General features: G+C 37.0%; 1 protein-coding gene across 4 annotated transcripts in view; it reads right to left on the bottom strand.

The window, feature by feature from the left end:
• The window catches only part of ANKRD11 (ankyrin repeat domain containing 11), a 276,644-nt gene that overhangs the window by 209,257 nt on the left and 50,455 nt on the right, over positions 1–16,932 (bottom strand). The gene's annotated exons all lie outside the window — the stretch shown is intronic.

Below are 16,932 nucleotides of genomic sequence, written 5' to 3'. Positions count from 1 at the left end.
CAGGATACTCTTAGAAAAACCTGGGAAGGCTTATGCGAACTAATGCAAAGTAAAATTAGCAGAACCAGGAGAACACAGATATGTAACATAGTGACAGCAATACTGTTAGGATGATCATCTGTGAAAGATTAAGTTACTCTAATCAAGACAAAGATCCAAGGCAGTTCCAAAGGACTTAGGATGAAAAAGAGAAAGAAAAAGAACTAATGGAGTATGAATACAGACTGAAGAATAGTTTTGTGGGGTTAACTTTTTTCTTTTCTTTTTTTTTTTGAGGGGGTGGGGGATAAGGTTCCCTGTGTTTTCTTTTCCAACATGGCTATACAGAAATGTATTGTATGATGTATAATCTATATAAAATTTTTCTCTCAAGAGGTGAAAAGGGAGGATAAGAATTTGGAACTCAAAAATTAAATGAATGTTGAAAAAATTTTATATGCAATTTGAGAAAATAAGAGAAAAAGCCATCAATACACAACAACAACAACATGTATTTTGGGGGGAGTAGGTAGTTTGGGCAGGAATCACTAGAAAACTTCATAAATGTGGACCATCAAGAGTTGTTGAAAATTAACTATATTAAGTATGGGGGGAAGGGAAGGAAGAAGCATACAAAAAGTAAGAAGACAATTATTAGATATACACATGAAACATTTTGAGGTTGGGGGACAAAGGCCACATGTAAAGTTATTATGGAGTGTAAACCATAAAATAATGAAAAGTCTACACCACAAGGTGTTAAATAGCTTCACAGGCTTCTCCAACTAGATTAAAATGTAAATAGGAAAAATTTAAGAAAATAAATAAAAATACAATAGAATACAGAGAGTGTCAACATGTAGTTCTCTAAGTCAATTATGTGGCCTACAAGGGTCCTCCTCTAGTACCGTAGTCCAGTTCCAGTTTGAGCTAGATGTCGCTGGTCTACACTAAAAGGGGAAGCTGCTTTTAAAAAACTATCAACAAGTTTAGCAGGCAGTGTCAATAATAGCTACTTCAATAACTACAAAGAGCAATGTTAAGTATGAACAAAACAACACCTTGGGGAAACTGAAGCACTTTCTATTTCCTCTAACAATGTTCTTATGCACTCTGAGCAGATTACAGCACAAAGAACCAAATCTAACACAGAACACCTAAACGTCACTCTCCGCCAGGAATAAAAGGAAATTTAAGAAGCAAATTAAAGCTTTCAATTTCCATGTTCAGCTTAATTTTTCATCATCCTTTTGTGAGAATGTTGAACCTCTTTCCTCCCAAACTCTTTCACAAACATCTCCCTAAAAAAACTATTCTGATACAGGATGGCTGCATTCCCTGGCAGTACCCCTATAAACACTTAATACACCAATAGATGGTTAATTACTCATCAGAAAAAGAAACCAGCTATTTTTGGAATACACGTTTTCTCCTGTAATTAAATGCATAAGTAGAGTGAGATCTAAAACACCTCAGAACCTCATTCTCTAATGCAAAATAAGAATGATGTCATTGCACAAGAAAAGTATATAACTGGAAACTAACACCAATCACAAGAGGTAGTAGTCCTCTTAAATGACCTAACCAATTCAGATTTCCACAAATATTAGGCATTAAAATCTAGACAGAAGTATGCTACACTTGATAACTAAAGAATTTTAGTACATTAGTGGCTCACATTACCTGTCTTCATAATCACAGCAACAGTAAAGCATATAAAAAAGGGACTATAAAACTTGACTCCTTTTTTGTTTATTTATATGTGTGTATGTGTATTCCATATTATTAAAGTAGGACTATGGAACTATATATGGCCAAACTCTAAAATGTTTTTTTCTCCAAAACAAATTAGGACTCCTCTAACTGTTCCCTAGAAAGATAAAACTAAAGAAATTAAAAGAATAAAATTGTGCTATTTGCTAGACTTTAAGAGAGTAGGAAAATAATCACAAACACATATCTCTCAGCTAGCAGTGTTAACAATCAACACCATATAGAATGCAACATAAAGGAAGATACTGTAAAGCCATGACAACTGCAGAATGTTTTACAAAGAAATTCAAGAGTTCACATATTTTATACAACACTGTACATACTTCTATTTTCATTCTGCTTCTCTCTTTAACATTGTTAACACCCTCAGCTGGTTTCACTTGGGTTTCTGTGTCCTGAAGACTTCACTATCACTGTCCTGCGTGGAACCCAAAAGGCCAAAAGCCAACAAGCCTGGCTCTTTCCATTAAGAATGAGGACACAAAACAGGAAGACTCTGTGGAAGCACAAGATGAAATATTCAGGTTAAGAATTGTATCTGCAATGTTAGGACCAACTTACTCTGCAAGCCTTGAAGAACCAGCCACAGAAATTCACCTTCCACCATACTAGGAGAATCTCACCCAAGTGGCAGGTTTCATATTTCCTCCAAAAAACAAACACCTATTAGTATCACCTCTCCATTAAACTATATAACATCCTCAATCTATCTACTCTCCTACCTCCACAAACTTCTTTCTAAGATCCCAGTTTAACTGAGAAAAGTACAAAGGTTGCAAACTTCTTATTGATATGTCCCTTCAATATTAATAACAAAGAAAATAAATCACATTTTATCAATAGAAAAAGAAAAACCTTTTTGACAAGAGATGGCACCTCTTTCTGCTTTAAAAAAAAAAAAAAACTGAAAATTGGAGATACAGAAGGAAACATGAGCAATGTTTTTAAAAGTGAGATGTAGGCTCAGATTCAACCTGGCCAGCCTGCATTAGCAATACAAATGCTCAGATTCCTTCAGAGTCAAGCCAATGCTAAGATTCCTTAAGAATCTGGTCAACAAGGAGGATTTTTAGAATCATCCCCACCTATCAGTGTTTTAATAAACTTTATTTTCTTTGGCTGGGGGGAAAAAAAGATGTCAATAAAAATGTATTTTTAAAAGATAGTATTAAAATGTGTGTAAAAAAAACCACTACAAAGCATAGAAATAATGAATTTTTCCTTAATATGGCAAATAGCATCTATCTAAAAACAAAGAGCATTGTACATGACATGGATAAATCAGAGACCTAATTAATAAGATCAGGAAAAAATAAAGATGGTCATTATCACCACTATTATTTTTAAAAGTACTAGAAATTATAACTATAGCAAAAAAAAAAAACCAGAAATCAGGGGAGTATGCACAGGCAACAACAACAAAAGTATCACTTTTGTGAATGTTAAGATATTCTCAATTAAAGAAACCTAGAGTCAGTCAAAATGAAGAATGATTTCAACAACGTTCAGAATACAAAATAAATCCACACAAATCATTAGCTTTTCTCTACACCAACAAAATGGAAGGGATAGAAATAGGAAGTAAGTCCATTTACTATGAATAAATGTCCAACTACCATGAAAACACAGGAACTATAGGAATACAAAACACTCTAGAGAAACAATGATAGACCTGAATATGAAATTCAAGGTCTAAACTCCAAGGGACTCATGATGGACAGGGCTATCCATATCCAGAGAAAGAACTACAGAATCTTAATGCAGATTGAAGAAAATTATTTGCTCTCTTTTTTGTTTTGCTCCCTCTTCCTCGCTGTTCATTCCATTGGTTATAATTCTTCTTTACAATTTGACTGTTTAGTGTGAAGGTATTTGTAGAGCCTATATCCAAATGCATGCTGTCAGATGCGGGAAGGGGGGGTGGGGGAGAGAACCTAACTGAATGTTGTAAATTAAAAGCATAAAAAAATTTTTTTTAAATAAAGCAATTGAAAGTCTATCATTCTTTATCTCAAACTATACAACAAAGAAGTAACTACTGAAACTGTATGGTGCTGGTTAAAGAACAAGGAAGTTAATGAGTCCTGAATAATTTACATTAATTACCACAGTAATAAATAAAGCCAAAGATGACAAGTACTGGGAAAAGGACTCATCCTTCAACAAAACTGCTGGAAGGAGATTAAACTATTCTGGGTTTGGCAAAAACTAGGTTTAAGGTAGACAGACAGATAAATAGCATTAAAATTCAAATACCAAGATATAATATAAAAGTTCATATCATAAATACATTAGAGGAACAAGAAAAAAATTATCTATCATAATAACGAGCAAGGAAAGTGTTCCTGCTTCAGTGGGGAATACAAAAGATCACTGAAGATACATAATTTTGGTGATATAAAATAAAACAATTTTCTATAGTTTCAATTAGAGGAGAAAGTTAAATGGGAAAAACTATCAGTGAAACTTGCTGCAAAGATTAAGTTCTCATATTCAAGATCAATAAGAAACTGGTTCAAATTTATTGGAAGAGTCATTACCCAAAAGATCACTGGCAAAAGGATTATATGAACAAGCAGTTATCAAAGGAAGAAATTCAAAGTTATCAACAGATATATAAAAAAATGCCCAAAATCACTAATAATTATAAAAATTCAAATTAAAAGTTTAATGTTCAAAACTACACCAAACAAGTTGGCAAACATAAAAAAGGGGGAATAACTACAGTCAGAAGGACAGGCACCCCAAGATGCTGTTATGACTTAGTCCAATAATTCTAGAAAGTAATTTTGAATTATGCCTTCAAAATTACTGAACTGTATATATACTTAGACTCAGCAGTATCACCACTAGATACCACACAGAGATAGCAAAGAAAAGGGAAAGGATTCATATATTTTGTTGTAGTAAAGAAATGGAAACAAAGCACATGCTAAAAACCAAGAGTTGAATATGTATCTATGAAATGGAATATTGCTGTGCCATTAGTAATGATGAAAAAGATGGTGTCACAGAAACCTAGAGAGTCTTTTATGAAATTATGTAGCATGAAGTGAATAGAAAGCAGAAAAAATTGATACAATAAGGACATCACAAAGAAAAACAGTTAAAGGACTTAGAAGTGCTGATCGTGCAATGATCAGCTCAACCACAGAAATGGTCATTGAAACATTCTATCTACCTGGCAGTGAGGTCATGAAATAAAGGTGCAGAATAAGACATACATTTCTGAAAGTGAACAATGCAGAGATTTGTTTTGCTTCACACTCATTTGGTTTTCTTTTCTTGCCCCACCCCCAATTTTCTAAGGAGGTAAGAGGAAGGAGGGAAGAGTGAGGACAGCAATTGAGTTACCAAAATAAAAACCAAAGAAAGAAAAGTAAGACAAAAGGATTGCCGCAAGATAGACAGTTTTGAAAACATTTTTAAAAATATTTTTTAAAGACCTGGCAAAAAAAAACGACATGACAAACTTACTGTATACTTGAGCACATTCACAGCTGCATGTTCAATTTTCTTTCTGTTCTGTTTTCTTAATGCTTATCTTATTTAAGTTCAATTTTTTTTAAAAAGCAAAATAAATGGCTTAATAAATTAGTCAACTGATGAATAGATGAATAAAAGAAGCCCACCATTTTCTTCCTACTGCTTCCCTTTCCTGTGCTTAACAGTAGTGTGAGGAATAAATGAAAACCTCTATTAGCCTAGACCTAGAGCACCAAAAACCTAACAGATTAATATATAGAACATAGATCTAAAAATGTTAATAGATACACTTTCTTATAATCCATCACCTTAAGCTATAGAACTGGCTAAGATAAACCAAACCAAACCAAACTCATTCTTAGCGTACTCAATACTTACTATATTCAAAAAGGTCTAAAAGAACAACTAATAATAACTCAGATGAGTACAAAAAACATCATGGGGTATTTAAATGATTTCCACTAATTTAAACTAGGAAGCAAAAGCTTGGATTTAAAGCATTTCAAATCATCATGTAGCAGAGGCAGCTCAGACTAAGCCAAGAGTTCCCTGTTTCAAATTTTTTAAATAGATAAGTAAGCAATAGATTTATTTTTTTACTTTTTTACTTTTTGGAGGGCAATTGGGGTTAAGCGACTTGTCCAAGGTCACACGGCTAGTTTTTGTGTTGTGTCTGAGGCAGTAAAACTCAGGTCCTCCTGACTCCAGGGCTGGTGCTTATTCACTGCGCCACCTACCCGCCCCAAGCAATAGATTTTAAAAGTGATTTACTCTGGGCGGCCAGGTAGCACAGCCAGTAAGAGCACCGGCCCCAGTGTTGGGATGACCTGGAGATCAAATCCCGGGCTCAGACACTCAGCACCACACCCAGAAACACCTGGCCATGTAACCTTAAGCAAGTTGCTTAACCCCGATTGCTTAAAAAAAAAAAAAAAAGTGATTTACTCACAAATTCATCACTTTAATGATTTCCAACTCTTTTGCTAATAAACTTATCTAAACTCCTAAAAACCTACATCATTGTATGTTTTGGTTTTTTAAAAGCAACACCCCAAACCCAAAATGTCTCCTACAAATAGCAATGAATAGTCTACATTTCATTGAAAACTATGCTTTGGATCTAATGTCTTCTACTCCCGCCCCCTAAACTACAAGAACTATGGTTTAGAGTTGGTGGCTTTACAAAGATACAAACACTTTTTCCAAAAACTGAGAGAAGAAAGAGACTATGAGAGAGATTTAGGAAATGCTAGGTTTTTCTCACAAACAGTACTGAATGATCAGATTAAAGACTATAGAGGCAGAAGGAAGTACAATGTACCTTGCTGCTACTCCCTTACAGACAACACACAAGCCTTTTCCTCTGCTGAGTAAAAAAGAAGTCTGCTATATACCCAGAGTTCATACAAAAATAGACCATAGTACAAAATACAAATAAGACCATAGCCTAACAAAACCATATCAAGGAGATTGAGATACATTTAAAAATCCAAATATCCTCCTCAAAAAAAAATGACTACATTTATAAAGTTGCAAAAGAGTAACAGAATATTCAGTCCTATTTAACCAAGTTTCCATTCAATCCTTTTATGCCAGCAACATTTTTTCACCCAGGAATAACACAGATGTCCGCACAGAGCTAAATAAACATGCTGGAAGTCTACTCTGTTCCTAACTCTAGGATACTAATACTAGAATACTGTTCCTAGTATTATTTTATTTTTATGTTTTTTAGATGATAGAGATAGAGAGAGAGAGACAGACAGACAGACAGACCACACACAAACTGCTTTGGTTGCAATGGTAGATAGATCTCCTCTAAATGAAAGATGAGCAAACTGCTAAAATGATAGTCAATCCTAGATGATTAATCCCCAGGATGGTGTTTCCAAGTTATCACTTCCCATCTGTTTGTTATGTGCTCCTGCTCAGTCTCTGCTCATCACCATTTGTACCATACCCCCTAACTGTGGGTGTCCTACAAAGCTATGCTCTAGGCCTTTTTCTCCTCTCTCTACCCTCCAGCTCTTGGTAACCTATGTAAACCTATCTCTATGTAAACGACTCACAGAGTAGTCATCTTTTGTTCCCACCCTCAAGTATCTCCTGGAGCTTCCAACCTTCATCACCAACTGCCCATCACACATTTGCAATTAGATGCTCCAGACACATCTCAAATGTAACATACCTCAAAACTAACATCTTTCCCCTGAAACTCTTAATCCTTTTAAAAAGTCCCATTTCTGACAAAGGCACCATACCATCACTCTTCCAGCTTACTAGGCTGCTGACCTTGACATCACTGAGATTCTCAATCACTGACTGTCACACATCTCTCCCATGTGACCCCTTCACTCAAACAGCACCATCCTGGTTCAGATCCTCATTACCACTTGCCTGGATGACTCCAACTCTTCTAGCTGGGTCTCCCTGCCTCAGGGCTCTCCTGTTCCATTCAAACTGTACCCACAACAACCAGTCATTTTCTTCCAGTCCAGATCTCACCAGGACTCTCCTACTCATCCAAGTCCAGGAGCTACCTATTGTTTCTAGGATAAAACACAAAATCCTCTGTTTCAGCTCCTAAAGCCCTACATGATATGGTCCCCAATCCAGTCCAACTCATTATTCCCCCTCCTAACTATGGGGGGGGAGGGGGGCAACTGCAAATTAAATTTCAAGTTCAAGTCGAGCCTCAGATACTTACTAGCTGTATGACCCTGGCCAAGTGACCTAAATTTCCTCAACTTCAATTACCTCATCTGCAAAATGAGGATAGCAACAGCATCTACTTACTTGATTGCTGTTGTGAGGATCAAAGGAAATATCTGTAAACTGCTGTAAGAAGGGAAACGATGGTATCTCCTTTTGCTCCCACAGATAATCTTGAGAAATAGTAAAGCTTCCAGACTGATGTAAGCTTGTGATAAGCTTGCATATCCTGTTTTGTAGGGACTGTGGTCCTGCACATCCTGACTAGAAAGAATGGGACCTTAGGGGTCATGCCCCTGTCACCCAGTGCCCTCACTTCTGCACCCACTCAACTAACCTCATTAATATTAACTTACAAGCCCAAAGGACAAAGATTCCGGTATTTTCTTATCATGGGATCTATAATCTGGGAGGGGAAACCTGTTAATGAGGGCATGGAGTAGGAGCCTAAGGAAGAATTGTAACCTTGAGGCATCTGCACCAATCGGGACTCTAACGGGAGGAGACTCAGCTTGCTCTTGCTTCTGTATGGGGTGGGTGCTCCTAGTGAGCACTGCACCTACTTCCTCACAAGAAGGAAAATCACCATCTTCCTCTGCCCACTGTTTCTGAGTTCTTTCGGTGAGAAAGGGTCTATCATGTGGATCTCCCTGCCTGGGAAATCCTGTGATCCCCACAACTGTGTTTCCCACGCTGCCAAGTACAGAGCCTGGCAAAGAATAGGCACTTAAGAAATTTAGGTTCCTTCCCCACACTCTATAATCTAGCCCAAAAGGCCTTCTACCTGCTCTTCTACACTCCATTTCCGGTCTTCATGTATTTGAACATGTTAGCGTGCCATGGCTCTAAAATACTCCTTCCTCCTTACCAGCCCAAGCACTACCTTTCTAGAGGAAGCATTTCCTAACAGATCCAAATCTTAGTACGCTCCCTCCTATACTTCACAGATAGGTAGGTAGGTGAATATGTGTATCTAGACAGACCCTTTAATATTATACTATCTATGGGTGTGTGTGTGTATGTGTGTGTGCACATGCATGCTATCTTCCCTATTAAAATGTACACTCCTTTAGAGCTTGAAGGGTTCTCAGAGTTCAGCTACCATGACACCCATTTACACATGAGGAAACTGAGATCAAGAGAGGCTAAATGAGTGTGACCAAAATCATACTAGTTAGGCAAATCTAGCAGCAAATACACAGAGACCACACCTTGTAAAGTGTACCTAAGAACGAAATCATAATGAGCTGGCAAGCAAACAGTTATGAACCAGTATAGAGATGTGTGGCTGGATAACATTAATTCTTTCACAGTGCCACTCATTGCACATATAAGAATCTATGACAGAAGGAGATTTCCATTATAATGCCTTATATAACAATACTGTCTGTGGCAGTATGCCTAAAAATCACAGGCCACCATTAATGTTCCTCTGCCTCAGTCACTAATGCCAGGCGCTTTTCACTGGCTCAACCTAGATTTTTAAACCTCATGAAACATATTCAGGACCATGTTCCATCGGCATGTGCTCTCCACAATTGAGCTATCACATTCTCAGCCAAAGTTGCAAAATCAGATGATGTCTTTCACTGAGGTCAAAGCAGTATGTTGTCCCAGGAAGAGAGGCTGGTAAGAATCAATGATAGACTTTAAACAATCAGGAAGACTGAAAAATCAGCTTCAAAGCACAGCAAAAGATCTTTTGCAAATCAAAAGGTCTGCTTTGCAAATAAAGTCATGAGGATAAAGTAACCAACCAAAGTTGCACTAATTCCCAAAAGCCTTTGGAACCCACTGATCTGCATTGTACTTAAGGATGTCAGTACAAATCCAATTCACAACAGGATATTAGAAACAAGTATCAGAAACTCAACAGATGAAATAACTGGCATGTGACAAATTCTAACATGAGGCTTTTATTGCCATGACATCCCTTAACTCTGCAATTCTCACCAACAACATAACCAAGTGCTTTTATAACGCTCTGACAAAAGCTCCAAGTGACCACTCTGATAGCAATCCAACCTGGCAGACATACTCTCATAACCACAAGATTTGTAGAACTGCAACAGTTCATTCCATCTATAAGAAATTCATTTTTTTAGAGACATAGAAGTGGCAGAAAGAAGCTCAAATACTTCCTCTTTTCAGTTTTTCTGTAAGTCTTTCCTCTTCTCATTTCTGTCTTAAAAAGGCACAGATTAGAAGAACAACCACATTTCTTCTCTGTTTCCCTACAAAGAGCTTCTTGTGAAAAAATGCTGTTGACTGCAGAGCACAGATTTCTGCAAGGAGAAAGAAAATACAAATAGGAAATGGACAGAAAAGCAAAGGCATGAGGACAGAGGATAATAACCCTATTAAAAATAACAATTATCATATCAAGACAATTCTTCCACTGTAATAACTAAATCTCCTGTTCCTTCTTTCCTTCCTAGATGTCCACCCTCACCCTCCAGCACCTGAATGGGTCATCCCGGTCACACTGGTCATCCTCTTCTAATATTTCCCACCCAAAACATTAAGTCATCCCAAACTCAAGATCCGATTTGATACTGGTTCTTCATCACTCCAAGGCCAACCTTCTATGCACTTTCCATGCTGCCTTTCATTTGACTCCTACAAAATACCAAAAAAATACATGGCATGGAGCCATTTTATAGTAGCTGAATTAGCTGGTGTGCCTACTGCCAAAAATGTAGCAGATGCTATACATAAAAACTGCAGCCTTTCAGTGGATGTCTTATTATAAGCATCATAAGAGTACAAAATTATGTAACTAAAGCTTTGTTTCCCATGTCTGTAATGCTCAGTGATGCAAGCCATAACTGGGGAAACCACCCCTTGCTATTCCTTTCACACAGTACATTTTTTAGCTCATTTGTGTTCTTTGCCTCAAGAGACAAAAGGGAGTAATTCCTGCCATTTAGGAATCTGTTATTTGTTTTCAAGGCTGTTTTAACAGGGATAAGACCTAGCTGAAGCGCAAAACTTAGAATCCTTAAAAATAAGCACTCTACAGACCCTGAAAGAGCAACATGGGAGCCTTTACTGTGAGGTTTCATCAAGTTGACTTCTGCCCCCAAGGCTGAGGGAGTTTTCCTTCTACTAAAGGTAGACAAAACTTCAACAAAACTCTACTCTGATGTCACACTGCAATGTGAAGATACCCTGGGGTTCTTGAAAACCGTGAATTCAGCAGTTTCTATCTTACTAGAAAGGCTTCAGTTCTTTCTACAGTATTTATTTCTAAAGACCCACCAAACTATGGAGAGATTCATCTTCATAGACTGTTCATTTGGTGATGACTCATTTGGCAATAAGAACACAATAAACAACATACAACTGAGTACTCTATGACACTCCCCATCTTTTTTTTTTTAATTCTGTGGTAACCATTATAGAACACACACACACACACACGAGGCAGAATGCTTAAGAATTATAGATTTGTTGGCTCTCTCAAAATATTCTCCTAGCTGCTTATACTAAACATTAGAGCCTTAGCTAACAACATACTCCTAACAAAGACTGAATGTTAATAATCTTAACATAATCACTACGTACAAAATAAGGGAAAAAAATATGTTATAGCTAAATGGAAAAGATGGCTTCTTGGTTTTAACATCAATCCAAGGCAACAAGAAATATCATTTCATCGAACATTTGGTCATTTCATGTTGAGGTGCTTGTGCTTAAGGAGTTGAAAAAACAATTTCCACTCCTGTCAAAATCTATTTTGTTGTAGAGGATGAAAAGCTAGAAAAATTTCATTAATAACTTCATAAGACTCTCCAAATTAAATTAACAGATTCTGTAACTTTAAGACAATAGTAAATACAAGTAAGGACAAGTAAGAAAAATGTTGGAAAACTTATTTAAGAATAAGGAGATGTAATGGGAATGTAAATTTTAAAGATCTTCCCTGCCCCTAGGCTAAAGTGCACCTGGAGCCTGGGGTGGGAGGCTTGTTTTTCAGTAGATACTTTTTGATTGGCCAGTGGGTCCAAAAGGTTGTTACATTCTCTGAGCCAGGAGAAGGCTATATAAGCCCTGGTGTGTAGCTTTGTTTTGGGACTCACTTTGAGAAGTGTTCTGTGATTTGATCTGAATTCTGGGAAGCCGTTGTCCTGAGCCTGTCTTCCCCTCCCCCCCCCCACCCCCGCTTTGAAAAACCCAGATGTTGACTGGGTATGGATGTAATGGTTGGACAATTTGGAAATCTGTCTGCTTGATCTGTTTCTGTCTTGATAATTCTGCCTGTATACTTCGAAGTTCGGGGTGCTGACCTTTTCCCCTGAACAAGGTAAATGATATATGTCTGACTGAATAAAGTAAGCTTGTTAACCCATTTTGAGTTGCTTTCCTTTATCAAAGCAGATCCAAGAACCTGTATTGGCAGCAAACCCTGAGGACGCTTGGGGTGCTTGCTGCTACAGGAGAGAAGGTAAAAGCTTGAACACTACCTAGAATTCTTTTAAGGAAAAAAATCAGAAAGTCACAGAACATGTAAGAAATTGAATAACATCACCAAAAATGTAACAGTTTACATTTTAACAAACACAAAACTCATTAACTGATGTGAGTATTGATAAATTACCAGTGTGATAGTAACTATAATGGGCTACGTAGAGCACAGATAAAAATTAATAAAGATGGAGGGAAATGTAAAAAAGATGGAGAGAGCAAAACAACCACCTGATATATTTAACTAAGTTATTTATACACACATATGCACATATATACACAAATATGAAATGGGTGGAGGAAAAGCCAAGAGAGTATTATAAAAGTTTCACATATGATTTATAAAGAAAATTTCATAACAGACTAAACAAACAAAAATGAAAACTCCTTCAAATCATCTAAGTCAATAAACACTTAACATATCTACCAATGAAGATATGGTAGCAGCAAATGGCAATACTGGCTTAGAATATAATTTCATTAGTAAATCTTCCTAAGAAGGACAGCAGAAAATTATAACCATTTCTGTCTCATAAAACAGTGAAAAGCAATAGAAAGAAAAAACACGTTGAAGAAAGCTTAAATGAGAGACCCAACTAAGCAAAGTCATTCTGAGGGAATTTAAAGATGAAGCTGGAAGAAAGGTTAATATATACGGGGGAAAGATCTGCAAAGATGTTGTTCACCCTAAACTCTTAACCACAAAGAAAGAAGAATCACATTTGGAGTCTAATAACATATACTTACAGAAAAAGCAGAAATGGCACTGAATAAAACAAACTGGGGAAGGAGAAGGGAAACAGTGGGACCCGTTTATTTACTGTGGACAATGGACTAAAAAGAAATCAACAGACTAGATGAATTTTGGCAAAGCCCTTCATAAGTGACTTCAAGAGTTTCCATGAAACAAAGGTCCATCTTTTATTTTTTTTAAACTAATGATATTACATAGCTGAAAGTAATAAAACACTATTGTCTCCAAAAGACTGAAGTTAAGGATCTCCCAAAGAGCAATGTAGAAGCACATGATGAAAATAAATAGGCTACAGCACATTTCAAAGACCAATATTTTGAAGATATGATGTCAAGGAAGTCATCAAAGAAAGCTAAGATTATTCTGGTCATATGACAAGAGCAAGAAATAAGCAAGGGACAACTATATGCCCCAACAGTCTCCTGGTGACATTAGAATAAGCAGAGAAGGCCCACACCAAACAACTTGATTGGATTTCCCTGGAAACCTGAAAGAAGATAGTAGAATACAGATAAAGAATGATACAATGATAAAGATACAGAATGGAAAGGCTTAGAGATATGTTAGGATTTTCATCCCTAAAGGGAATACACACACAGAGAAATGAAACCACAGGCCCACTGGAGAATTCTGGAAAGTGTACTGATAGTAAAAAAAAAAAAAAAGTCTGAGAGCTCCTTGAGAACAGGGCCTGTCATTTGCCTCTCTTTCTTTCCCCAATGCTTAGTATAATGTCTGCCACATAGCAGGCACTTAATAAATGCTTACTAACACATGAGAAAAAACAAAACTAATAAAGAGAAACAGAAAAACTAAAAGTAATCTAGGTTAATTTTCCTTTTGGGGGCCTTAGCTTGAGGTCTTTATTGTAAGGGAAGCCACTCTGATACCACCTCATTAAGCTCATTAAGGCTTTATCCTTTACTCCACTATTCAAAATGGGAAGTTGGAGGAGGGACCCACAGTGGACTGGATATTAGTGGGCCCAGATTCTACTCCTTGTGGTTTATATGTGCACAAGTTTTGTAAAAGATATGACTCAAAAGACATAGAAATAGAAAAGGTAGTGAGCTGACTAGTCCTAGGGAAGAGCAAGGGATAACAGAGCTACACAGAACTTGAATATGTATGAATAATTAAAAGGGAAACAATTATAAGACTTCAAAGAAAGCCTCCAGTTTCACTAGGACAACATGGAAGAGAGTTGTCTGACCAGTTCTACTGGATAGTAAACTAAGGGCCACTTCACAACCACAACTAAACCCCCCTCCAACCCCCAACTGTTCTGGGTCCCCCTCTTCTCTTCTTTCTCTTAGTGATTTCATCAATTCCTATGGGCTCAATTACCACCTCCAATTAAAGGACTCCACAAAATGTATACATTTAGCCCTAATCTCCTGAATTCCAAGGCCCTCAAGGAGAATGGTCACATAAGCCCCTCAGGCATCTCAAACCCAGTATGTACAAACAGACTGAATGTGCCCCTTAAACCTCCACTTTTCCCTCACCTACCACATTTAATCAGTTGCCAGATCTCGTTGATTCCACCTTTATAGCCTCTTTAATATCTAACTCCTTCTACAACTCACAAAGCCACTAACCTACCTCCAGTCCTCATCACTTTACTGAACTACAGCCTCCTAATTAAGACTACCTATTTCCATTATTTCTTTCTCTCCTATCTTTTGGCCAGAACACAGGTAGATCTGAATAGGGTGCTCCCCTGCTCAAGAAGAAATGTTCCCTAATTTCCAAATGCCTCTAGGTAAAAACACAAACTCCTCTGTCTGAAATCAGATGGCCTTCAAAGTCTGATTCCAACTTACCTTTATTGCCAGGTTAATTTTACATTACTACTCCCGTTACAATCTACTTTTCAGCTAAACTGGCATAGTGGGAGCAGGGCTACTCCCTCAGCAGGGTGCCATGTGCCCGCCCAGGACTTTGGCCAGGCTCTCCTGCATCTTTGAACTGAGCCTCCCACTTCACTTCCACGTGGATTAGGTAGCTTCCTTCAAGGATAAGTTCCAGAGTGAGCTCCTACAAGAAGCCTTTCTTTAACTCCTATTCAAATTATAATTCATCTATCTGGTCAACACTGTATTCTCTAGGGGTTGGGTGGGGGTGGGAAACAATCTCTTTTAAAACAGTAGCTTTCATTTTTTTCTTTTCATCCCCAACATATAGAAACCAAACTGTATAATGTGATGCCTAGAATTGTCACTTTAGTTTTGCTTCCCTATATGTTGGATCCTCTGAGATTCTGATGTTACCCAAAGAAGAATTCAATAAAGGACTAATAGCTTGTTTTTAAACCATGCCATTCTGATATATCACTTCTTTCCTTCTTTCTGTCAAATGTTCTAGGATATCCTACATGGTAGGAGAGACCTATATTTTGTGCCAGGCCTCTGCTTACTACATAATCCTGGCACTTGGATGGAGGGATATAGAGGGAGAGAAGAAGTATATGTTTTAAGTATAAAATAAATAAAAGAGAATAAAAAGAAACTAACATATTTTAAAATACTACCAGAAGTACTTCCCAATGAGTATTTTCATACCTAAATTTATTTAGGTAGAGTAAAAATTCTCTTATTTGAAGAAGAAAAAAAGTACTTTAGTACATATAGTTATGTTAATAAAATATAAACATTTTAACTCATCAAACTTAATTGTTTATGATATATCCCTCCTGAATATTAACAAAAATCTGGAAAGGCAGTCAGAGCCAATATAGGTAGAAAACGAATGAAGAGACCAGAGTGCTTGTCTCCCAGGTTGCCATCTGTGAAGCCTTCTTGACACTTCTCTAGGCCTCAGTCTACTAAGGATTAAACTATATCATTAGTCGTTTCAGACTCCAAGTCCTGCATTCTACCCAATGTACCACCTTGCGGCATTCCTCAGTGTTATTTAAGTAGAAAAAAAAAAGACTGCTTTTTACTTTACTTCAATTTGTTCCAGAAGTGTACCGTTATGTCCAGAATCCCTGGACCAGCATTCGTGGGTTCCATCAATGCCTTTCAAGCATCAAATTATTTTGTGGCCAAAGTAGGTTGAGAATTATTCAACCAGACTATCTCAAAATATCCTTTTCAAATCTACATATAATACATGACAAATTGATGAAAATAGATCTAGTTTTGTTGTCTATGTAAAACATGAAAAACAAGAATTTAAAACATTCTTCATTTCTAGAAAGGTCATTTCTTAAAAATGATTCTTGTGGGGCGGCCAGGTAGCAGAGCGAGTAAGAACACCAGCTCCAGTGTCAGGATGACCTGGGGTTTGAATCCCGGCCTCAGATACTTAGCACCCACCCAGAAACACCTGGCTATGTAACCTTGAGCAAGTTACTTAACCCCAATAGCTTAGGGGCGGCCAGGTGGCTCAGCAAGTAAGAACACTGGCTCCAGTGTTGGGATGAGGTGGGGATCAAATCTGGGCTCAGATACTTAGCACCACACCCAGAAATAACTGGCCTTGTAACTTAGAGCAAGTTACTTAACCCCCGATTGCTTTTTTTAAAAAAAAAAATTGATTCTTGTATTAGAAGCTTTTTCTAGAAGGGACATGTTAAATTCATATGAAAATGTTATAAAAATATCAAAATCATTTTCATATACTTTTAAAAATCATAACACCAACTTAGATCTATTTAAAATATGGTTCTAAACAACTGATATTAATTACTGTAAGAAAAAATTATTTAGACTAAAATTTAAAACTATGAACCAGGTCCTTGTATCGTATAAACC

This window comes from Petaurus breviceps, unplaced genomic scaffold (assembly GCF_028583685.1).
Source record: "Petaurus breviceps papuanus isolate PSGF00001 unplaced genomic scaffold, PetGlider_PUasm1.0 176, whole genome shotgun sequence".
In the NCBI taxonomy this organism is placed as follows: Eukaryota; Metazoa; Chordata; class Mammalia; order Diprotodontia; family Petauridae; genus Petaurus; species Petaurus breviceps.
The sequence above is the reverse complement of the archived record's forward strand: the minus strand, read 5'-3'. Positions and strand labels throughout refer to the sequence as shown.